Raw genomic sequence first — 25598 nt, forward strand, 5'->3', positions numbered from 1 at the left:
TTAAGTACTCCTTTTGGAAGAATCCTGTTCCCCGAATGCAACAGCGAAGAACCGTGCTTCCCCATTTGCAACGGTAGGGGGCACCCTAACATTTCTAAACTTCGCGATGAGGTTCAGCCCACAGTGCAGAAGAGCAGCAGCCCGTTCAATAATACTTTCAGAAAAAAGGAGAATGTCAAGCTGGAGGGAGGAGACTGTTTACCACTGCACTTTCTGAAATCCAGGGTGATCCTAGCAGTTTCTTCTTTCATTATTTAGTGGCAGTGCTTAGACTGGAAAGGAACATTTTCAATAGTAAGCTAGAGGGGAAGTCTGTTTGGATCATGAAGTTCCATCTCTTAGTGAAACAGGTACAGCAATGTGAAATATTCATGTGAAATATAAATAAATATCCAAATATATCACCACGTTTTCACCTAAATCATGTTTCTACAGAGTTCAGGATGGTCTTGTTAATAGTAAAATATGTTCAACTCATACAAACTTTAAAAAGCCACTGTTTCCTAGCCCAGACTAATAAACTCAATAAATTTTCCTCACAAAATAGCTAACAAATGGAGAAACTTGTTGGAAATATTATGGGGACCAATAAAAGATAATTTTATTTTATGTAATAACCACTTATGAAAACTCACTGTGGCTTGATGTGAAGAGCTGGACTCCTTAGAGGTTAACACCCCAATCATAAACCAACAATGAGGGTAAACTCGAAGGGCATTTCTTCTATTATGAAACATTTACAATAATAACCTTGTAAAAAACAATGGGATCTTTTTAAAGCTCATTTATTTCCTGGCTAAGTGGCAATTTCCCATCACTCAAAATGCCAGTACTTCCTCCTGAAACCCTAGGGATAATCCAATTCATGTATGTTCATTAAAAAAAGAATCTGGTTAAAATAAGCAGGTGATTCTGTTTTAATAACATTTGTCCTGCCAGCAATAAGACAGTCTCAGGTGCAAATAAATATATAAACAAACAGATTTTCTTTAAAGCACATGGGGTCTCATATCATTTCCAAATTAGCCAATTAGCATGGTGCTATTGGAAGAGATCATTAAAAAGTACATTTAGACTCAGAAATGTTTCCTGAGAGTAATCTGGAACTTACAGTCCTTATTCCACCTGTAATTACTTTGCCTGATTTTCCACTCTGTAGATAGAGGTGAACACACCTTCATCTGGGCAGAGGGAAAGCCTTTTTCTTTCTCTCCTGGAGTAAGCTTACATATATCAATACTTCAAACCGATCAATAAACAATTATCTTTTAACAAAAGAACTCCCCATACCAACTCTCTAAGTTGTTTGAGGAAGAGTTAACTACTACAGAATTTAAATTAAGACTAAAAGTGTTGTCTTTGTCCAGAGATCCAGCCTGTAATTTGTTCTGTTAGAAATATTTTCACAATTAGAATTCTTGGTAAGTTCATCGACTTTTGTAGTAAAGGATGTCTATCAGAAAAACTGAATTATTAAACTGTATGAGGTCACTTATATGTGGAATCTAAAAAAGACAATAAACCAGTGAATATAACAAAAAAGAAGCAGACTCACAGATATAGAGACCAAACCAGTGATTATCGATGGGGAGAGGGAAGAGGGAGGGGCAATATCGGGGTTGAAAACTGGGGTACAAACTGTTGGGTGTAAGATAAGATCAAGGATGTATTGTACAACACGGGGGAAATAGCCAGTATTTGTAATAACTGTAAATGAAAAGTAATCTTTAAAAATCTTATAACAAATTTAAAAAGATAAAAAGAAAAATAAAAACCGAATTATTGAGCTTTATAGGTGAAAGAATTTTGCTGGGGAGAGGTGGGGTTTGGGGAGGACAAGATGAACAGACAATCTGTATTTGAGAGTCATTAAGCTGGTGCCTTTTAAATTTTAAAGTGCATATAAATCACGTATAGAGTTTGTTAAAATGCAAATTCTTATTCAGTAAGTTGGGGTAGGGCCTGAGACTCTGCATTTCTAATGTTTCCACGTGATAAAGTGTTGCTGGTTAGAGGCCACATTTGGAGTGACAAAGCGTTAAGCTTTCTGGCAATTCTGTGCCTTTGCTTTATGTGTGCTAGCTCTCCACCATTCACCCTCCCTGTTGGTATAGCTCTTTTACTATTTACACGCCTGCTCTCTGCTCAGGCGTGCATGCATTCCTTCTCTTTGGGTAGCATTCACTTTATTTTTAAAAATAAAATTTTGATTGTAGAACCGTGTTAGGTTTACAGAAAAATTGTGAAGATAGTTTCCCGCACTGATTCCCTTATTATTAACTTCTTAATAATTAATTAAGGTCCATTACAATGAATGAACCAATACTGATACAGTATCATTAACTAAAATCCACACTTTATTCAGATCTCTTTGTTTTTACCTAATGTCCTTTTTCTGTCCCAGGATCCCATCCAGGACACCACATTCCATTTAGTTGTCATGTCTCCTTAGGCTCCTCTTGGCTATGATAATAGTTTCTCAGACATTAGTTGTTTCTGATGACCTGGACAGTTTTAAGGAGTGCCAGTCAGGTATTTTGTAGAATATCCCTCAATTGAGAATTGTCTGATTTTTTCCCTCATGGTTAGACTGCAGTTATGTGTTCTGGGGGGAGGACCACAGAGGTGAAGTGTTATCCTCATCACATCACATCTAAGGAACATAACCTCAACATTATTTATCACTGTTGATGTTGGCCTTGATCACTTGGCTAAGGTAGTGTTTTCAAGTTTCTCTACTGTCAAGTTACTCTTTTTTCCCCTTTTCCATACTGTTCTCTATGGCAGGCAGTCACCATGTGCAGCCCGCACTTAAGTGGGAGGTTATGTTCTACCTCTCTGAGAGTGGAGTGTCTACATAAATTATTTGCAATTCTTCTGCATGGGAGATTTGTATATCACCCCCCCATTTATATGTCTATTTCATCATTTATTTATATCATAGATATTTATTCTATACTTTGGGTTATAACCCCATGCTATTTAATTTTGTTGCTAAAAACATTCCAGTGTATTTTGTTTTTGTTTGTTTTTAGCACTTTTGAAATTTCTGGCACTATAAGATGCTCCAGGCTCATCTTGTATATTTTCTGTCCCAGTCATAGAATTAGCCATTTCTCTAAGGAGCCCTAACCAGCCCTTTTAGTAGAGAGTGCTACGGGAAACTAAGTTCTGGGCACTAAGTGTGTTAGTTGCTACAGGGGTATCTTTGCTTCTGTGCCCTCTTGGCTGATAGAGCAAGCAAATATACGTGTGAATATTAATCCATGTATATACACATATCTGCAAATATTTCTATGTATAAATATTTGTAACTACATTAAGCTAAACATGAGTTTATATTGATGTCTCTGACTCCATTTTTTAAAACATCTTTATTGGAGTATAATTGCTTTACAATGGGGTGTTAGTTTCTTCTGCATAACAAAGTGAAGCAGCTATATGTATACATACATCTCCTCCCTCTTGCATCTCCCTCCCTCCCACCCTCCCTATCCCACCCCTCTAGGTGGTCACAAAGCACCGAGCTGATCTCCCTGTGCTATGCGGCTGCTTCCCACTAGCTATCTATTTTACGTTTGGTAGTGTATATATGTCCATGCCACTCTCCCACTTTGTCCCAGCTTACCCTTCCCCCTCCCCATATCCTCATGTCCATTCTCTAGTAGGTCTGCGTCTTTATCCCCACCTTGCCCCTAGATTCTTCATGACCATTTTTTTTTTTTTAGATTCCATATATATGTGTTAGCATACGGTATTTGTTTTTCTCTTTCTGACTTACTTCACTCTGTATGACAGTCTCTAGGTCCATCCACCTCACTACAAATAACTCAATTTCGTTTCTTTTTATGGCTGAGTAATATTCCATTGTATATATGTGCCACATCTTCTTTATCCATTCATCTGTTTATGGACACTTAGGTTGCTTCCATGTCCTGGCTGTTGTAAATAGAGCTGCAATGAACACTGTGGCACGTGGATGGCTCTGACTCCATTACTGCATGGATCATTCTAGACCTCGTTCCTTGCTTATCTGTAACCATCCACTCCAACAATGAAAATCCAGGCTCCAACCTCCCGCCATCCACTGAGGGCCTGCTGGCGGGTGAGGCCATGTTGCTACGAGGCTGCCTGCATGCCCCAGAGGGGTGCGAGGCTAGTGCTGGTTTGCTGGTGGGCGAGTATGTCTCTGGCACTAATAGGTTAGATGGAAGATTCCAACATGGCATGCGCCAGTGCTGGCATCATTGCGGTAGAATGAACTCCCCAATATGGCTGCCACCAGTGTCTTCATCCCCAGGGGGAGTCTCAGTTGCCTCCTGCCCCTTTGGCAGGATCTCCAAGGTCAGCAAGTGGGTCTGACCCAGGCTTCTTTCCAATTACTGCCTCTGAATCGGGACTCAGAACATGTGAGGTTTTGCATGTGCATGTGTATCTTATAGTACTCTGGCTCCCAAACATAAGCCCTACTAGTTTTCAAAGCCAGACGTTTTGGGGGTTTGTCTTCCTGGTGCAGGACCCCTGGCCAGGGAGCCCAGTATGAGGCTGGGGCTGCTTGCTTCTTGGGGAGAACCTCTGCAATTGTGATATTTCTCCTGTTTTGGGGTCATCCACTCAGGGGTGTGGGTCCTGACTAAACTGTGTCTCTGCCACCACTACCCATCTCATTGTGGTTCCTTCTTTGTGTTTTCAGTTTTGGAAAATCTTTTCTGGTTGTTCTCATAGATAGTTGCTCTGTAAGTTGTAATTTTGGTGTGCCTGCAGAGGAGGTGAGTTCAGGGTCTTCCTACTCTGCCATCTTGGTCATACCCTCAATCGCATTTTTATTTTCAATCACATGTTTTAGTTGGATGTGGAAGTTTGCCTGGCAATTTGATAATTATTGTCACTCAGCATGTTGGCAATATTCACGGTATTTTAGTTTACATTGTTACTTTAGAAATAACTGCTTTCTGACTAATTATTGTTTATTTGTGGGCCATATGTCTTTTCTCTCTGCTTGCTTTCAAGAATTTCTCGTATTTTTTGTGTGACTCTATTTTGTTTATTTTGCTCAAAACTCATCTACTCCTTATATCTGGATTCACTTTTAACAAGAGAACTAAAAAGAAAACCCAAGAGTTTCATATGCTTTATTCTCTCAAGTTAAAAAATAAAGAATAACCTGATGTAAATTTGGTGGGGATTTTTGCTGAATGAGACTGAAGTTTCAGAGATTAGGAACAGAACTGAAATCTAGTTTTGGGCACGGGGACTGGACTAACACTGTTTTTCCTCCCATTACTAACACATGGACCTGATGGATAAAATACAAGAACAACAGCAAAACTAAATCATGCCTTTAAAAAAAGAGATGGAAATCTGTGGGTACTTCATTTAAAGCAAAGGTAATTTGAAGTTAGAGAAACGTTTGCAGCATGATATCCTGATAACCTGGGCCTGTGTGGTATACACGTCAGAACTGAAGCTCTTACATCCAGCCAGGGCTCTGTAAGGGCTGCTGTGGCAGATTGCATTCTCCAGAGATGGTCATAAGAATATTTCTCAGTCCACATGGTTTTGTAGAAACTTGCCCCTCCTTCATCAAAGGTGGAATCTAATTCCCCTTCCCTTGAATCTCTTATGTCTCACGTTTAACCAATAGAATTGGTCACTGGAAGTGATGTTCCATGATTTCCAGGTCTCGGTCAGAAAAGGTGGTGCATCTTCCAGTTGCTGGTTGGAACACTCTTGCTGGGGGCCTGTGCTGCCATGGAAGCTGTCCAACTGCCCCGAGGCCACCGTGCCATGAAGAAGCACAAATTATCGCATGTGGAGAGACCACTTGGAGAAGCCCTGGAACTACACTTAGAGCGATGCCTGGCCAGCACCCATCTGCTCCTTCTGGCCTCAACCCCACCTCCCCACCCCAACTTCCAGCTCCAGTCACCTAGCACTGCAAATGCTTCAGAGATATTGAGCCAGAACTGCCCATAGAGCCAGTGTCAAATTTCTCACCCATATGAGATAAGAAAATGATCATTTATGTTATTTTAAGTCACTTAAAATTTAGTGATTTGTTATGCAGCATTAACGACTTGAACAGCTGTTCTTTTAGTGGAAAAGGGACTACAGGGATCCTTTCCACAGACCCACTGATGTGGCGAGAAACCTCCTCCCTGTCTGGGGATTCTGGGCAAATAGTCTCTTTTGAGAAATTAAAGTCATAAGAGATCTCTCACCTTCTGAGGTTGTAAGGTATGAAGACGAATCAAATACGGATTGTTGGGGATTTTTTCATTATATGGTAATTGCTTTTTAGGAAATAAAGCTAACATGGAATGAAGTAGAGCCAAGAGTTAGAGGGAGAGAGAGAGTCCTGAATACAATATTTGAGCACCTAATTCCAGCTATGCTTGATTACAGTTACATGAGCCAATTTATTTTGTTTTTGCTTTAGTTTGTTTGAGTTTCATTACATTTAACTAAAAGCATTCTGACTATTACAACTCCACTTTTCTAGACCAGTTCATATTCAAAGAGATAGGAAGGAGCAGCAAGTTAGCCAATGAGGTAGACTCTTACACAGTGGCTTAAATGAATCACAGCTCCTGGATTCATGTTCTCTGTGACCCCTCCCACAGTGAGTCTGGGTGTGACCATATGACTATTGGTAAGTGTTTGCATTTTGGGGCTGGTCCTCTTGGAATTCTCTCTCCTAGAACTCAGCTGCCATGCTGAATGGATGTCCAGGATATTCTGCTGCAAATGAGAGGTCATTTGGAGAATGCCCAGAGGATGGGATACATCACTGAGAGATAAACCATGGGGAAGAACACCAAGGCAGCCCAGCCCAGCTCCTAGCTGAATGTAGCCACATGAGTGATCCAGCCAACAACACGTGGAGCAGAAAAACCACCCAGCTGAGCTTAGTTAACACACAGAATCATGAGAAATAATAAATTGTTAATTTTTTAACCAACTAAGTCTTGGAGTAGCTTATTAGGCACCAAAAGAGAACTGAAAGAGCCAAGGATCAAAACACCCAGTCAGAGTATATCTTACCCAGTTGCCCAAGACAGAGTCCATGATATCCATCCATCCATATAGCCATTCGTTGTCTATCCATCCATCTATTCATCCAGATATCCATCCATCCATCAATACATCCACCTACCTATTTATCCATCCATCCAGCTATCCATCCATCCATTCATCCAATCAATGCAGCATTTAATAAATGCCTACTATATACTGGGCAAAAAAATTTGTAAAGGAAAAAAGTCATAAATGGCAAGTAAATATGCACAATCACTATGTAAATAAGGGACTTTAGAATTCAATGTTTATTTCTTTCAGAAGATTTAAAATGGTCTTGACTGTGAAGGAAATGACTTCTGACTAATCAATATTTACAACTAAATTTTCCAGCATATGTATGGAGGTAGAAGCTATGTTTTAAGGCCACATCCTCCCAAAGTGTATCACAATCACCTACATTTATAAACAGACAAGTTATTTTAAGGTTTAAAGGGAATACGTTTTCAATGCAATGAGAAACCAGCCATCATTTTCTGCTTTGAAATTCATTCCTTCACTAAGAGGCATTTGACTACCAGAGTTCAAATCTTATGTCCATCACTTTGTAGATTTATGACCTTGCGGGCAATTATTAACCATTCCAAGCTATGATTTCCCCATTTGTTAAAAGACACAATAGTAGCATTTACCGCTTGTGGTAAGCCCCAAGCAAATAAATGTTATTATTATCCAAGATGATTCCTGGATCATCAACTCTGTCCTAGGAAACCCATTTGCTTTTCTTTATTTGAAAGGAAATGGTAGTCATCTTTACTTCCTAACAGGAAAAACTAGTAAATAAATCCTTATTAGTATTAACTGACTCCATCCTTCCTTTTCACTCCATGCTTTGGGTAATAAAGATTTTAGTAAATAATGTTAAACTTGAAAAAATGCATTAATGTATTAAATGATTTTTATACCCATAAGCATTACCTTATTATATGATGTCTGAAGGAGGAGCTGGTGCAATATCTGAATATGATTAGTTTTATAATGGAATGGGGAAGCAGGGAGGGAGAACTGGGCTCATTTTTTCCTTTTTGGAAGAATGCATAACGCTGTGTTAATTGACGAAGGAAAGAACTTAGCTTTCAGGGGATTCGGGTTTGAGGAGTGAACAGTAAGTTCTAGCCAAGCTGGGAAACTTTGGGAGGTTCTAATCTGCAGAAAATAGAAAGCCTCCATGTACCAAGAACATGGAAATCATGGCCCCAGTTTGGGCTTTGAATCTGCCACAGTTCTATTATAATTTAACCCCGTGGTCAATTCATATCGTCACGTTTGAGCATCTGAGGAGGATGTGTCAGGTATTGTTCAGAAAGCTCTGTGATACCCTGTGCATTGGGATTATACTCTTTAGAATGACAATGATAATTCTGATCCCAGAAATGCATGAAGTAGCTCAAAGTGTGTATGAGCTGGAAAAATATTTGGAAGGCTCTAGAATTGCCATGATGAAAAAAATAAAGTCTCCTGTCTCAGTCCTCACAGAGCTTATAGTTTAGAAAGGGAGGTAGATTTAACCACACATAGAAACAAAGCTGAAGTTACGCTGTGACGGGTGGGAAAACTGGAGCCACACAGAATACCATGAAAGCCTCTAACTGGGGAATTTGAACCTCTGTATTTCATCGAAACTTAGAGGCAGTTTTTATATGATGCATGGTTATTCTATGTACCACTAAGAAAAAAAATCATCCACAATGGAATTCCTAAAAGGGAATCTCCACATGAAGCTGGGATGCCCCCCGCAATAAAAGAGCAAGTGAGAAATAAATGTTCTCACGGAAAGGGACAGCAAGGAAATTTACTTGTCTCAATGTCGGCACTGAGCTGAAGGAGGAAAAGAAAACTCTCCCGAGAATTTCAACGTCAAGTCGGTGCTTACGTGTTCTCCATCTGAATTCACATCAGTAATATGTCCCAAAACTCAAGGAGAGAATTTAAAGTGATTTCAGACTGGTAGTTACCTGAGATGACTGGCAGAGGCAAACGCAATTCTTGTTGGAAGAATTGACTTGCATCTGGGCCAACAGTACTCACAAGACTCCACTTACTTGTAGGACACACTGTAATCTCAGAGAGGCTAAAGTATGAAGAAACTGGGATGGAGGTTGGGTCTCAAAGATTCACAGGCTCTACCTTGGTGAGGAGGTGGGAGGACATTCCAGTCAGAGGCATGAGCACATGCAAAGGGCCCCAAGGAGAGGGAGGCTCAGGGAGGTCAGGGGACAGGAGGGCCGAGTGTGCAGAGCACAGATGCAGGGAACGTGGTGGTGGGTCAGGCTGGAGAGGTGGGCTCAGGTGAGATCGCGCAGGGCATTGGAGCCACATGAAGGAGTTTTGTACAGATCCAAAGAGAAATGGGGGATACTAAAAGGTTTTTGGAGGGAGAGTTTGAGAGAATCACATTTGTGTTTAGAAACAATGTTTTTGGCTGCAGTAAGAAAAATGGATCGAGGGTAGATGGAAGCTTAGTGGATGGTGCCTACAGTATAATGGTCCAGCGGTCCCCAACCTTTTTGGCACCAGGGGCCGTTTTCATGGAAGACAATTTTTCCAAGGACTGTGGGTTGGGGATAGTTTCATGGTGATTCAAGCACATTACATTTATTGTGCACTTTATTTCTATTATTATTACATCAGCTCCACCTCAGATCATCAGGTATTAGATGCCAGGGGTTGGGGACCCCTGGTAACCTATGACTCTCTTCTTTGCAAGAAGGATAACCCGGAAAGACTGAGGCTCACTTTGGACTTAACTGATTGAAAGGGAATAGTCCTCAGACATGGCGAGATCAGAGAGCGTCACCCAAGCCAGGAGGTCTGTGGGTGATGGGAATCCTGGGGAAGGACCCTGGTGGACTCTGAAGGTGTGGCCTGGCTTTCTCATAATATATCTTATAACACATTACTTGCCTCTTTTTTGTTGTTGTTCTCAAGTGAACTGCCAAGAAACCATAAGCTTTTTGAAAGAGATTTTCACAGAACAGATGATAATGTTTTCCTTAAATTCTCACCTGTCTTATTTTTTAATGAAAATCTCCTGAAATTCAGTAACTTGGGACTGGTTCTACACTCAGAGAAAGACAGGGTGTATAGTCTCAGTGGTTGAATTTGCTATGTTTGGTCTTTCTACAGATGCCTTAACTCCGGCTTTTTATTGAGTATTTTATCTTTGAACTATGAAGACAGTGTTAGGAAAGTGACTTCCAACACTTATAAGAGATTTAAAATTTGCTCATTGTTTTACAATTTTGCTTTATAAATAAGCATAAAATTATATAAACAGGCATTAGTGAGATCATATCACACATATTGGGATTTTATTTAGTGAAATTATATTTTTCCTGTTTCCTTTTTCACTTGCTTTTCTCCATTCCTAGCCTTCCCAGTCCATGACTCTGTAACCCCCTCCCACCGGTAACCCATGAAATATACTTTTATTTGTTTAATTAAAACTTAAGTAGTGCTAATAGGAACTGGACATGTTTTAAGCACTTGACAAACTTTAGAATCTGGTGAACCAAGTGGGTTTCTTCTCAGAATAATGTTTTTAAATGCATAAAATAAAATGCATGGGATTACAAAGTAAACCAATTATACTGAAAAAATTATCAAATCTTTAAAATATTGTGATATTAAATATCATATTATTTAATAGCACAGTAAATAAAAAGATCTAGTGTCAGGTCAAATAACTGGCATATTTCAAAATAATGATGAGCATAAATAACATTTTGAGATACTTGGAACACCTCTGATGTGATAGGAAAATATTTGTAATTGTATTTGTAACACAGTCACAGGTATAGCAAATAATACTGCAGTTTTTTGTCTACATTCAGAATTGAAGGAAGTGCTAAACTTCAGGTGGATGTTGTGGAAATCATTTTTTCTATTCAAGTTTGTGCATCAACCCCCAGTAAAGATATTAGTACCTTTTGTGGGAGGAATGCCATTTCTGCCAAATGAACAGAGTATCTTGTACTCTGTGTGTTCAGAGCTCATAAGAACGTAGTTTGGTATTCAGGGAAATAGAAGTTGATGTTTCCATGTTGGCAGAGGAACACATGGGAATTGCTTATATGTCGAAGCTAAAAAATGATACAAATGAACTTATTTACAAAACAGAAATAAACTCACAGACACAGAAAACAAATTGATGGTTACCAAAGGGGAACGTGGGTAGGGGAGGGATAAAGGAGGAGTTTGGGATTAGCAGATACACACTAATATGTATGAAATAGATAAACAACAAGGTCCAACTGTATAACACAGGGAATTATATTCAATATCTTATAAAAAACTATAATGGAAAATAATCTGTAAAAGAATATATATGTATATATATTTATATATATGTATAAAAATATATATATACATATATATAACTGAATCACTTTGCTGTACACCTGAAACTAACATAACATTGTAAATCAACTATACTTCAATAAAAAAAAAGAACCCCAGGTTTGTGGACAGACACCTGCACGTGGGCATCTAAAAGCGCATCTGGATGCATGTAAAGGAGGCCTGTGGTCTTCACTCCTTGTTCTCTTCTCAGACAAATTACTTTCCCAACTCAGTAAGGGCCACCCAATTATAAAATCCACTCACTCAGTTATAGAAACCATTTACCCAACTGTAAAAACAATTCACCTGACTGTAAAACCCAGAAGCCTGGGAATCATCTTTAACTTTCTCCTTTCCCTCACCCTCATGTCCAGCCCATCACCAGGGGCTGTCAGTGTTCCCTCTAAAATTTTCCCCTGATCCACTCATTTCTACCTCCATTGCCGTTTCCCAATCCAATCTCCATCATCTCTGACTTAGCCTCTTGGATTCCACTTTTCTTTCTCTGAAACTTGTTCTCCATAATGATCTTATAACACATTCACTTATGGTCAATTAATCTATGACAAAGGAGGCAAGAATGTACAATGGAGAAAAGACAGTCTCCTCAACAAATGGTGCTGGGAAAACTGGACAGCTATATGTAAAAGAATGAATTTAGAACACTCTCTAATACTATAAACAAAAATAAACTCAAAATGGATTAAAGACCTAAATGTAAGACCTGAAACCATACAACTTCTAGAAGAAACAAAGGAGAACACTCTTTGACATATACTGTAGCAATATTTTTTTTTGTTTTCAAAGGCAAAAGAAACAAGAACAAGAATAAACAAATGGGACCCAATTAAACTTAAAAGCTTTTTCACAGCAAAGGAAATCATCAACAATATGAAAAGACAACCTACTGAATGGGAGAAAATATTTGCAAATGATATGACTGATAAGGGGCTAATATCCAAAATCTATAAACAGCTCATACAACTCAATATCAAAAAAACAAACAACCCAATTAAAAAATGGGCAGAAGAACTGAATAGACATTTTTCCAAAGAAGACATACAGATGGCTAACAGGCATGTGAAAAGATGCTAATCATCAGAGAAATGCAAGAGAAAGACAAATACTCTATATCACTTACATGTGGAATCTAAAAAAAATGAAACAAACTAGTGAATACAGCAAAAAAGAAACAGACTCACAGATATAGAGAACAAACTAGTGGTTACCAGTGGGGAGAGGGAAGGCTGAGGGGACAAGATAAGGGGAGGGAATTAACAGGTACAAACTACCATGTATAAAGTAAATAAGCTACAAGGATATATTGTACAACACAGGGAATACAGCCAATATTTTATAATAACTTTAAATGGACTATAACCTTTAAGAATTGTGAATCACTATGTTGTACACCTGAAATGTATATAATACTGTGAATCAACTATATGTCAATAAAACAAACAAACAAAACTCGCTTCAGGGTCACCCCTCAAAAACTAGAATAAAATCCAAACCCTTTAACATTGTGTAAAGGCCTCGCATGGTCTGACTCTTCCCTACCTTTCAGATCAAAGTTTTTCTTTCTCACTCTTGTTTGGCGCTCCAGCTATACTGGCCTCCTCTCTGGTTCTCAAACACGCCAATCCTTCTGCTGCCTCCAGACATTTGCACATGCTATTTCCTTTGCCTAAAATATGCGTTCTCTAGATCTTTGCATCACAGGATCCTTCTCACCCTTTGGGTCTTAACTCAAGTAGTACCTTCTCACAATGGCCTTACCAAACTGCTCTGATGTGGTGTCCACTTTTTCATTACTCTACTATGATTACTTTTAGATTTTAACATGCACACTAAAATGTATTGTTCTTTTTTTTTGAATTTTATTTTATTTTTTTATACAGCAGGTTCTTATTACTTATCCATTTTATGCATATTAGTGTATACATGTCAATCCCGATCTCCCAATTCATCACACACACACCCCCCCCCACCGCTTTCCCCCCTTGGTGTCCATACATTTGTTCTCTACATCTATGTCTCAATTTCTGCCCTGCAAACCGGTTCATTTGTACCATATTTCTAGCTTCCATATATATGTGTTGACATACGATATTTGTTTTTCTCTTTCTGACTTACTTCACTCTGTATGATAGTCTCTAGACTCATCCATGTCTCTACAAATGACCCAATTTCGTTCCTTTTTATGGCTAATATTCCATTGTCTATATGTATCACATCTTCTTTATCCATTTGTCTGTTGATGGGCATTTAGGTTGCTTCCATGACCTGGCTATTATAAATAGTGCTGCAATGAACATTGGGGTGCATGCGTCTTTTTGAATTATGGTTTTCTCAGAGTATATGCCCAGTAGTGTGATTGCTGGGTCATATGGTAATTCTATTTTTAGTTTTTTTTTTTTTTTTTTTTTTTTTTTTTTTTTGCGGTACGCGGGCCTCTCACTGTTGTGGCCTCTCCCGTTGCGGAGCACAGGCTCCGGATGCGCAGGCTCAGCAGCCATGGCTCACGGGCCCAGCCGCTCCGCGGCACATGGGATCCTCCCGGACCGGGGCACGAACCCGTATCCCCTGCATCGGCAGGCGGACTCTCAACCACTGCGCCACCAGGGAGGCCCTCTATTTTTAGTTTTTAAAGGAAGGTACATACTGTTCTCCATAGTGGCTGTATCAATTTACATTCCCACCAATAGTGCAAGAGGGTTCCCTTTCCTCCACATACTCTCCAGCATTTGTTGTTTGTAGATTTTCTGATGATGCCCATTCTAAAGGGTGTGAGGTAATACCTCATTGTAGTTTGCATTTGCATTTCTCTAATAATTAGTGATGTTGAGCCATTTTCATGTGGTTCTTGGCCATCTGTATGTCCTCTTTGGAGAAATATCTATTTAGGTCTTCTGCCCATTTTTAGATTGGGTTGTTTTTCTAATATTGAGCTGCATGAGCTGTTTATATATTTTGGAGATTAATCCTTTGTCCATTGATTCGTTTGCAAATATTTTCTCCCATTCTGAGGGATGTTTCTTCATCTTGCTTGCAGTTTCTTTTGCTTTGCAAAAGAAACTTAAAACTTCTAAGTTTCAGTAGGTCCCATTTGTTTATTTTTAGTTTTATTTCCATTACTCTAGGAGGTGGATCAAAAAAGATCGTGCTGTGATTTATGTCAAAGTGTGTTCTTCCTATGTTTTCCTCTAAGAGTTTTATAGTGTCCGGTCTTACGTTTAGGTCTCTAATCCATTTTGAGTTTATTTTGGTGTATGGTGTTAGGGAGTGTTCTAATTTCGTTTTTTACATGTCGCTGTCCAGTTTTATGAGCACCACTTATTGAAGAGACTGTCTTTTCTCCATTGTATATCCTTGCCTCCTTTGTCATAGATTAGTTGATCATAGATGTATGGGTTTATCTCTGGGCTTTTTATCCTGTTCCCTTGATCTATATTTCTGTTTTTGTGCCAGTACCATATTGTCTTGATTACTGTAGCTTTGTAGTATAGTCTGAAGTCAGGGAGTCTGATTCCTCCAGCTCCGTTTTTTTCCCTCAAGACTGCTTTGGCTATTCGGGGTCTTTTTTTTTTTTTTTCCGTATGTGGGCCTCTCACTGTTGTGGCCTCTCCCATTGTGGAGCACAGGCTCCAGACGCGCAGGCTCAGCAGCCATGGCTCACGGGCCCAGCTGCTCCGCGGCATGTGGGATCTTCCTGGACCGGGGCATTAACCTGCGTCTCCTGCATCGGCAGGCAGACTCTCAACAACTGTGCCACCAGCGAAGACCTCAGGTTCTTTTGTGTCTCTATATTAAATGCATTGCTCTAATGTCGGCAGTTAAGTAGTATCTCTCTAGCCTTCCATTAAACAATAGAAAAAATGTAGCATGCTGTTTTGTCTTCTGCTTCTTCTCCTTTCTCCACCTCCCATCTTTTTTTTTTTTACATCTTTATTGGAGTATAATTTCTTAACAATGGTTAGTTTCTGCTTTATAACAAAATTAATCAGTTATACATATACATATGTTCCCATATCCACTCCCTCTTGTGTCTCCCTCCCACCCTCCCTATCCCACCCATCCAGGCGGTCACAAAGCACGAAGCTGATCTCCCTGTGCTATGCAGCTGCTTCTTACTAGCTATCTACCTTACGTTTGGTAGTGTATATATGTCCAAGCTGCTCTTTCGCTTTGTCACAGCTTACCCTTCCCCCTCCCCATATCCTCAAGTCCATTCTCTAGTAGGTCTGTGTCTTCATTCCTGTCTTACCCCTATGTTCTTCATGACATTTTTTCCCTTAAATTCCATATATATGTGTCAGCATACAGTATTTGTCTTTCTCTTTCTGACTTACTTCACTCTGTATGACAGACTCTAGGTCCATCCACCTCATTACAAATAGCTCAGTTTCGTTTCTTTTTATGGCTGAGTAATATTCCTTTGCATATATGTGCCACATCTTCTTTATCCATTCATCTGATGATGGACACTTAGGTTGTTTCCATCTTCGGGCTATTGTAAATAGGGCTGCTATGAACATTTTGGTACATGGCTTTTTGAATTATGGTTTTCTCAGGGAATATGCCCAGTAGTGGGATTGCTGGGTCATATGGTAGTTCTATTTGTAGTTTTTTAAGGAACCTCCATACTGTTCTCCATAGTGGCTGTACCAATTCACATTCTCACCAGCAGTGCAAGAGTGTTCCCTTTCTTCCACACCCTCTCCAGCATTTATTGTTTCTAGATTTTTTGATGATGGCCATTCTGACTGGTGTGAGATGATATCTCATTGTAGTTTTGATCTGCATTTCTCTAATGAGTAAAGATGTTGAGCATCCTTTCATGTGTTTGTTGGCAGTCTGTATATCTTCTGTGGAGAAATGTCTGTTAGGTCTTCTGCCCATTTTTGGATTGGGTTGTTTGTTTTTTTGTTATTGAGCTGCATGAGCTGCTTACAAATTTTGGAGATTAATCCTTTGTCAGTTGCTTCATTTGCAAATATTTTCTCCCATTCTAAGGGTTGTCTTTTGGTCTTGTTTATGGTTTCCTTTGCTGTGCAAAAGCTTTTAAGTTTCATTAGGCCCATGTGTTTATTTTTGCCTGTATTTCTATTTCTCTAGGAGGTGGGTCAAAAAGGATCTTGCTGTGATTTATGTCATAGAGTGTTCTGCCTATGTTTTCCTCTAAGAGTTTGATAGTGTCTGGCCTTACATTTAAGTCTTTAATCCATTTTGAGCTTATTTTTGTGTATGGTGTTAGTGAGTGATCTAATATCATATTTTTACATATCCCTGTCCAGTTTTCCCAGCACCACTTATTGAAGAGACTGTCCTTTCTCCACTGTACACTCCTGCCTCCTTTATCAAAGATAAGGTGACCATATGTGCGTGGGTTTATCTCTGGGCTTTCTATCCTGTTCCATTGATCCATCTTTCTGTTTTTGTGCCAGTACCATACTGTCTTGATTACTGTAGCTTTGTAGTATAGTCTGAAGTCAGGGAGCCTGATTCCTCCAGCTCCATTTTTCGTTCTGAAGATTGCTTTGGCTATTCGGGGTCTTTTGTGTTTCCATACAAATTGTGAAATTTTTTGCTCTAGTTCTGTGAAAAATGCCAGTGGTAGTTTGATAGGGATTGCATTGAATCTGTAGATTGCTTTGGGTAGTAGAGTCATTTTCACAATGTTGATTCTTCCAATCCAAGAACATGGTACATCTCTCCATCTATTTGTATCATCTTTAATTTCTTTCATCAGTGTCTTATAATTTTCTGCATACAGGTCTTTTGTCTCCTTAGGTAGGTTTATTCCTAGATATTTTATTCTTTTTGTTGCAATGGTAAATGGGAGTGTTTTCTTGAGTTCACTTTCAGATTTTTCATCATTAGTGTATAGGAATGCCAGAGATTTCTGTGCATTAATTTTGTATCCTGCTACTTTACCAAATTCATTGATGAGCTCTAATAGTTTTCTGGTAGCATCTTTAGGATTCTGTATGTATAGTATCATGTCATCTGCAAACAGTGACAGTTTTACTTCTTCTTTTCCAATTTGGATTCCCTTTATTTCCTTTTCTTCTCTGATTGCTGTGGCTAAAACTTCCAAAACTATGTTGAATAAGAGTGGTGAGAGTGGGCAACCTTGTCTTGCTCCTGATCTTAGTGGAAATGGTTTCAGTTATTCACCATTGAGGATGATGTTGGCTGTGGGTTTGTCATATATGGCCTTTATTATGTTGAGGAAAGTTCCCTCTATGCCTACTTTCTGCAGGGTTTTTATCATAAATGGGTGTTGAATTTTGTCAAAAGCTTTCTCTGCATGTATTGAGATGATCATATGGTTTTTCTCCTTCAACTTGTTAATATGGTATATCACGTTGATTGATTTGCGTATATTGAAGAATCCTTGCATTCCTGGAGTAAACCCCACTTGATCATGGTGTATGATCCTTTTAATGTGCTGTTGGATTCTGTTTGCTAGTATTTTGTTGAGGATTTTTGCATCTATGTTCATCACTGATATTGGCCTATAGTTTTCTTTCTTTGTGACATCCTTGTCTGGTTTTGGTATCAAGGTGATGTTGGCCTCATAGAATGAGTTTGGGAGTGTTCCTCCCTCTGCTATATTTTGGAAGAGTTTGAGAAGGATAGGTGTTAGCTCTTCTCTAAATGTTTGATAGAATTCGCCTGTGAAGCCATCTGGTCCTGGGCTTTTGTTTGTTGGAAGATTTTTAATCACAGTTTCAATTTCAGTGCTTGTGATTGGTCTATTCCTATTTTGTATTTCTTCCTGATTCAGTCTCGGCAGGTTGTGCATTTCTAAGAATTTGTCCATTTCTTCCAGGTTGTCCATTGTATTGGCATAGAGTTGCTTGTAGTAATCTCTCATGATCTTTTGTATTTCTGCAGTGTCAGTTGTTACTTCTCCTTTTTCATTTCTAATTCTACTGATTTGAGTCTTCTCCCTTTTTTTCTTGATGAGTCTGGCTAATGGTTTATCAATTTTGTTTATCTTCTCAAAGAACCAGCTTTTAGTTTTATTGATCTTTGCTATCGTTTCCTTCATTTCTTTTTCATTTATTACTGATCTGATCTTTATGATTTCTTCCCTTCTGCTAACTTTGGGGGTTTTTTGTTCTTCTTTCTCTAATTGCTTTAGGTGCAGGGTCAGGTTGTTTACTCGAGATGTTTCCTGTTTTTCAAGGTGGGATTGTATTGCTATAAACTTCCCCCTTAGAACTGCTTTTGCTGTGTCCCATAGGTTTTGGGTCGTCATGTGTCCACAGCCATTTCTTTCTAGGTATTTTTTTATTTCCTCTTTTCTTCAGTGATCACTTCGTTATTGAGGAGTGTATTATTTAGCCTCCATGTGTTTGTATTTTTTACAGATCTTTTCCTGTAATTGATGTCTAGTCTCATAGCATTGTGGTCGGAAAAGATACTTGATACAATTTCAATTTTCTTAAATTTACCAAGGCTTGATTTGTGACCCAAGATATGATCTATCCTGGAGAATGTTCCATGAGCACTTGAGAAAAATGTGTATTCTGTTGTTTTTGGATGGAATGTCCTATAAATATCAATTAAGTCCATCTTGTTTAATGTATCATTTAAAGCTTATGTTTCCTTATTTATTTTCATTTTGGATGATCTGTCCATTGGTGAAAGTGGGGTGTTAAAGTCCCCTACTATCAATGTGTTACTGTCGATTTCCCCTTTTACGGCTGTTAGTATTTGCCTTATATATTGAGGTGCTCCTATGTTTGGTGCATAAATATTTACAATTGTTATATCTTCTTCTTGGATCGATCCCTTGATCATTATGTAGTGTCCTTCTTTGTCTCTTCTAGTAGTCTTTATTTTAAAGTCTATTTTGTCTGATATGAGAATTGCTACTCCAGCTTGCTTTTGGTTTCCATTTGCATGGAATATCTTTTTCCATCCCCTTACTTTCAGTCTGTATGTGTCTCTAGGTCTGAAGTGGGTCTCTTGTAGACAACATATATATGGGTCTTGTTTTTGTATCCATTCAGCCAATCTGTGTCTTTTGGTGGGAGCATTTATTCCATTTACATTTAAGGCAATTATTGATATGTATGTTCCTATTCACATTTTCTTAATTGTTTTGGGTTCGTTATTTTAGGTCTTTTCCTTCTGTTGTGTTTCTTGCCTAGAGAAGTTCCTTTAGTATTTGTTGTAAAGCTGGTTTGGTGGTGCTGAACTCTCTCAGCTTTTGCTTGTCTGTAAACGTTTTAATTTCTCCATCAAATCTGAATGAGATCTTTGCTGGGTAGAGTAATCTTGGTTGCAGGTTTTTCTCCTTCATCACTTTAAATATGTCCTGCCAGTCCCTTCTGGCTTGCAGAGATTTTGCTGAGAGATCAGCTGTTATCCTGATGGGGATTCCCTTGTGTGTTATTTGTTGTTTTTCCCTTGCTGCTTTTAATATGATTTCTTTGTATTTAATTTTTGACAGTTTGATTAATATGTGTCTTGGCATATTTCTCCTTGGATTTACCCTATATGGGACTCTCTGTGCCTCCTGGACTTGACTATTTCCTTTCCCATATTAGGGAAGTTTTCAACTATAATCTCTTCAAATATTTTCTCAGTCCCTTTCTTTTTCTCTTCTTCTTCTGGAACCCCTATAATCCAAATGTTGGTGCATTTAATGTTGTCCCAGAGGTCTCTGAGACTGTCCTCAGTTCTTTTCATTCTTTTTTCTTTCTTCTGCTCTGCAGTAGTTATTTCCACTATTTTATCTTCCGCCTCACTTATCCGTTCTTCTGCCTCAGTTATTCTATTGATACCATCTAGAGTATTTTTCATTTCATTTATTGTGTTTTGAAGCGTTGCTTGATTCATCTTTAGTTCTTCTACCTCCTTGTTAACAATTTCTTGCATTTTGTCTATTCTATTTCCATGATTTTGGCTCATCTTTACTATCATTATTCTGAATTCTTTTTCAGGTAGACTGCCTATTTCCTCTTCATTTGTTAGGTCTGGTGGGTTTTTATCTTGCTCCTTCTCCTGCTGTGTGTTTTTCTGTCTTCTCATTTTGCTTATCTTACTGTGTTTGGGGTCTCCTTTTTGCAGGCTGCAGGTTTGTAGTTCCCATTGTTTTTGGTGTCTGTCCCCAGTGGGTAAGGTTGGTTCAGTTGGTTGCATAGCCTTCCTGGTGGAGGGGACTAGTGCCTGTGTTCTGGTGGATGAGGCTGGATCTTTTCTTTCTGGTGGGCAGGTCCATGTCTGATGGTGTGTTTTGGGGTGTCTGCGGACTTTTTATGATTTTAGGTAGCCTCTCTGCTAATGGGTGGCATTGTGTTTCTGTCTAGGTAGTTGTTTGGCATAGGGTGTTCAGCACTGTAGCTTGCTGGTCTTTGAGTGAAGCTGGGTGCTGGTGTTGAGATGGAGATCTCTGGAAGATTTTTACCATTTGATATTATGTGGAGCTGAGAGGTCTCTTGTGGACCTGTGTCCTGAAGTTGGCTCTCCCACCTCAGAGGCACAGCACTGACTCCTGGCTCCTCAATTTGGGATGATTCATTGTCTATTCATGCATTCCACAGATGCAGGGTACATCAAGTTGATTGTGGAGCTTTAATCCGCTGCTTCTGAGGCTGCTGGGAGAGATTTCCCTTTCTCTTCTTTGTTCTCACAGCTCCCGGGTCTCAGCTTTGGATTTGGCCCCGCCTCTGCGTGTAGGTCACTGGAGGGCTTCTGTTCTTCACTCAGACAGGACAGGGTTAAAGGAGCAGCCGCTTCGGGGACTCTGGCTCACTCAGGCCGGGTGGGGGGGAGGGAGGGACACGGAGTGCGGGGCGTGCCTGCAGCGGCAGAGGTCGGCGTGACATTGTACCAGCTCGAGGCGCGCCGTGCGTTCTTCCAGGGAAGCCATCCGTGGATCCCGGGACCCCGGCAGTGACGGGCTGCACAGGCTCCCCGGAAGTGTGGTGTGGACAGTGACCTGCGCACGCACACAGGCCTCGTGGAGGTGGCAGCAGCTCCAGAATCCAACGCCCATCTCTGGGGTCCGCGCTTTCAGCCGTGGCTCGCAGCCGTCTCTGGAGCTCCTTTATGTAGCGCTCTTAATCCCCTCTCCTCGCGCACCAGGAAACAAAGAGGGAAGAAAAAGTCTCTTGCCTCTTTGGCAGGTCCAGACTTTTTCCTGGACTCCCTCCCGGCTAGCTGTGGCGCATTAGCCCCTTCAGGCTGTGTTCACGCCGCCAGCCCCAGTCCTCTCCCTGTGCTCCGAGTGAAGCCCAAGCCTCAGCTCCCAGCGCCACCTGCCCAGCGAGCGAGCTGACGAGCCTCTCGGGCTGGTGAGTGCCCGTTGGCACCCATCATCTGTGTGGGAATCTCTCTGCTTTGCCCTACCCAGGTACGTGGGGAGTTTCTTGCCTTTTGGGAGGTCTTAGGTCTTCTGCTAGCGTTCAGCAGGTGTTCTGTAGGAGTCGTTCTACGTGTAGCTGTATTTCTGGTGTAGCTGTGGGGAGGAAGGTGATCTGCGCGTCTTACTCTTCTGCCATCTTCCCCGGAAGTTCCATCTTTTTTTTGAAACACATTTTTATTTGCACATTTTATTTTGGTCATGCCCCATGGAATGCGGGATCTTATTTCTCCTACCAGGGATTGAACCCATGCCCCCTGCAATGGAAGCATGGAGTCTTAACCACTGGACCACCAGGGAAGTCCCTCTCCATCTCCCATCTTGATTTCAACTGGAATTTTAGTTTCAGATTATTATGAATATTTTAACAAACAATTATTTAGACTTAAGAATAAATTTTTCTAATAGTTCATGCATTTATCTGTTCCTCTGAGATCCATTTTCTTTTTTCTGAAGTTTGTTTTCTCATCATTCTTTCAGCATGGATCTGTCGGTAATAAATTGAGTTCTTGGATATAAAGGTGGATATATACATTTGTTAAAACTGATCAAACTCTATACTTAAAATCAGCACATTTCACTGCATGTAAGTTAGAAATATAGTATCAGAAAAAATTTAATAGATGAACCAGTGGATACCACTGAGAACACAAGCTGAAGAAATTTCTCTTAGAACACAGCACAAAGAGATAAAGAAATGGAAAGTATGAATATGAAGTCAGTAGAGAGAGAGAGAGAGAGAGGACAGATTTAGAAGGTGTAACATTCAATTCATGGGAGTTTTAGGAGAAAAGCTAGTCTCTTGGAATGAGAACTGGAATGAAGGATATACTCAGAGAAATAAAGGAAATTTCCTAGAACAGAAGACAAATGGAAAGGGCCAACTGAGCAATATAAATATGTACTTTATATCCATATTTAGGCACATGGCAGTTACTGAAGTTAAGAATAGCAAAGCTGACATGGAAATACTTAGGTGTCAGATGTGGTTTTACCCACTGGACAGAATGTAGTATGGGCCCTGTGTTCATCACAAATTTTTGAATATTTCCTGTGCACCAGGCATTGTGTCAGATGCTTAGTGATTTAGAAGCATGTGAGAGATGACCCTTGCCTTGGAGAAATTCTTTGTCTAGAAGGAGCAATAGACAGGTCAGTGGATAAGTGCAACCAAAGGCTGATAAATGGAAAAATGGAGCACACACATACACAGATGGGGCAGCACCAGGGGTTAATCAGCCTGGTAAGGGGAGAACAATGTCCTATCTAATTGAAGTGAGACATCTAGAAAGGAAAAATAACATGTAAAAAATTTTCTTTTCAGAATACAGTTCTTTAAATTGCTTTAGTAACAAGGTGTGGGTGTGAAAGGCTGGCAGTGGGGAAAACACAGGTGTGAGGTCTGTTAGCTGTAGTCTCTAGTTACTCAGGTTAACGTGCAGTCACTGGAGTGCTGCTCAGAGGCCCAAGTGGGTTTTGGAAAGCTATCAATCACAAGCAACCATGAGGGTAAGTGCAGATGAAGAGAAAAGATCTAAATATCTCTGGGCTTCTGCTATATCTGTGAGGGAAAAAAAGGGAAGGACCAAAGAATTTATGTATGTAGAATTTTCATGGAAGAATACATTATTTCTTTTTTTTAATTGAAATATAGTTAGTTGATTTACAATGTTGTGATAGTTTCAAGTATACAGCAAAATGACTCAGTTACACACACACACACACACACACACACATATATATATATATAAATTTCACTTTTCCATTATAGGTTATTACAAGATATTGAATATAGTTCCTTGTGCTTTAAGTAGGTCCTTGTTATTTATTTATTTTTCATATAGTAGTTTGTATCTGTTAATCCCAAACTCCTACTAATTTATCCCTCTCCCTACCCTTTTCCCCTTTGGTAACCATAAGTTTGTTTTCTATGTCTGTGAGTCTATTTCTGTTTAGAATACATTATTTCTTCATAGAGTACTTGGATTTTACCTTTTATGGGTTCTATCTACAAAAGGGATAGAGAACAGGTGGGTAGGGTTGGTACTAAATGTGGAAAACCCTTTTCTGGCTGAAATCTGTAAGTAAGATGAGGTTTAGCTAAAATTTTCTTTGTTATTTGGCAGTTGATTTCTCAAAGAAAGATAACACTAATACTGAAGGTAATTTCAAGTTTCATAAAATAATTTAACTGGAGACAAATATCCCCAGATCTATTTATGCAAGGAGCCAGAGGCAATAACTGAGTAAACTGCAGAATTTGGATGAAACAGAAACGAGACTGTGCTATTGGCTGCAGCTCATTACATAGATCCTAGAAATGCTGGTCGTATCACTACTCATGCTCGCGAGAAAATGCTAAAGGGAACTGGATGTCTTAAATTCTACCTTTTAAAAATGGGGTCCCAGGCTTCCCTGGTGGTGCAGTGGTTAAGAACCTGCCTGCCAGTGTAGGTGAAACGGGTTCGAGCCCTGGTCTGGGAAGATCCCACATGCTGTAGAGCAACCAAGCCTATGTGCCACAATTATTGAGCCTGCGCTCTAGAGCCGAGCCACAACTACTGAAGCCTGTGCATAGCAACGGAGACCCAACGCAGCCAAAAAGAAAGAAAGAAAGAAAAATAAAGGCAAGTTAGAAATTAGAAAAAAACAAACACAAAAAGACAAAACAGAAGTTGCCTTTTCTTTTTGATATCTGAGATCTTCTTAGCGCTCTTCCTTTTCAGAGTTTTCAACATCTGGATTTCTTTAAGCAGTTCGATGAGGTCTTCTTTCAAATTAGAATGAAATTTGTCGATGGCTTCCTTGCAAATTCTGAGTCTATTTTTTGTTTATACTCTAAGGGGGTGCTTTCAAATGCAGACAAAACAACATCTAACTCCATGATGTCACTGGTTTTCTTTTAAACACCAAATAGGTACACAGTCGGAAGTATCCAAATCTGTGACTTCTTGGTTTCGTCCTTTTGCCACAAAACATCTTTTTCTGAGTTCTCAGTTGACTTTCTGTTGCCAGGGTCTCTTTTTCAACAGAGAGCTCAGCACTAAGGGGTCCTATCTTTTTAGGCGTGACTGATTCAGCTGGTTTCTCTGAAAGTTCTGAAGATGCTGTAGCTGAAGCAGCTTCATGTTGTCGTGTATTATGTTGTCTGCTGGTTTAACTTTTCTTCTTATATCATTTTCTTCAGTGCTTTCAGATTCATCACTAATGGGCTTGAGTTTTCTTCCTGGCTTTTTTGCACTAATTTTTACAGACTCATTTTCACTTGCTTCAATTTCAGAAGTGTCCAAACTTCTTTTTGCTTCTTTTCCTTGAGGAGTTGAGGGGATAGATGATCCGCAGTGTTTGGAGAATTCTTCCTCATCAGCATATATAGAGTGCTGTGTAGAGGAGGGTATCTTTCGTGGAGTGTGTTCTTCCTACAGTGTTCTTTGAACATCTCGTACCCGAGCACCGCACTCGCCCCAGCGGTGCCATCCCAGCCCACCACTCTCTCCAGTCCCCTTTTTAAGCTAAAGTATTTTGAAGCAAATCCCAGAGAGTATGTTATTTTACCTGTAAATACTTCAGTAAAATCATGGCCATCTTATAGAGAATGAACAAGTGGCTATCAGTGGGGAGAAGGAGGAGGGAAGGGGCAAGATAAGGGTAGTGGAAATAAAAAGGGTTATTATGGGATTATATTAAATTATGTGTGTGAAACTTTTGAAAATTGTAAAGCATCACAGAATTTAAAGAATCACTCAATAAAAACTATTCCATTTAGACTAGTTAAAAAAAAAGAAATCATCTTTCT

The 25598-nt window shown here is 39.6% G+C and overlaps 1 pseudogene across 1 annotated transcript; it reads right to left on the bottom strand.

Annotated features, from left to right (window-relative positions):
* On the bottom strand, positions 1-25279 carry LOC307053697 (centromere protein U-like; annotated as a pseudogene). Its single transcript has 2 exons — positions 24482-25279; positions 1-154 (listed from the first exon to the last, which is right to left on the bottom strand). The product of its transcript is annotated as a centromere protein U-like (transcript).
* Positions 25280-25598: the final 319 nt, after the last annotated feature.

Source organism: Hyperoodon ampullatus (assembly GCF_949752795.1).
Source record: "Hyperoodon ampullatus genome assembly, chromosome: 5".
Lineage (NCBI taxonomy): Eukaryota > Metazoa > Chordata > Mammalia > Artiodactyla > Ziphiidae > Hyperoodon > Hyperoodon ampullatus.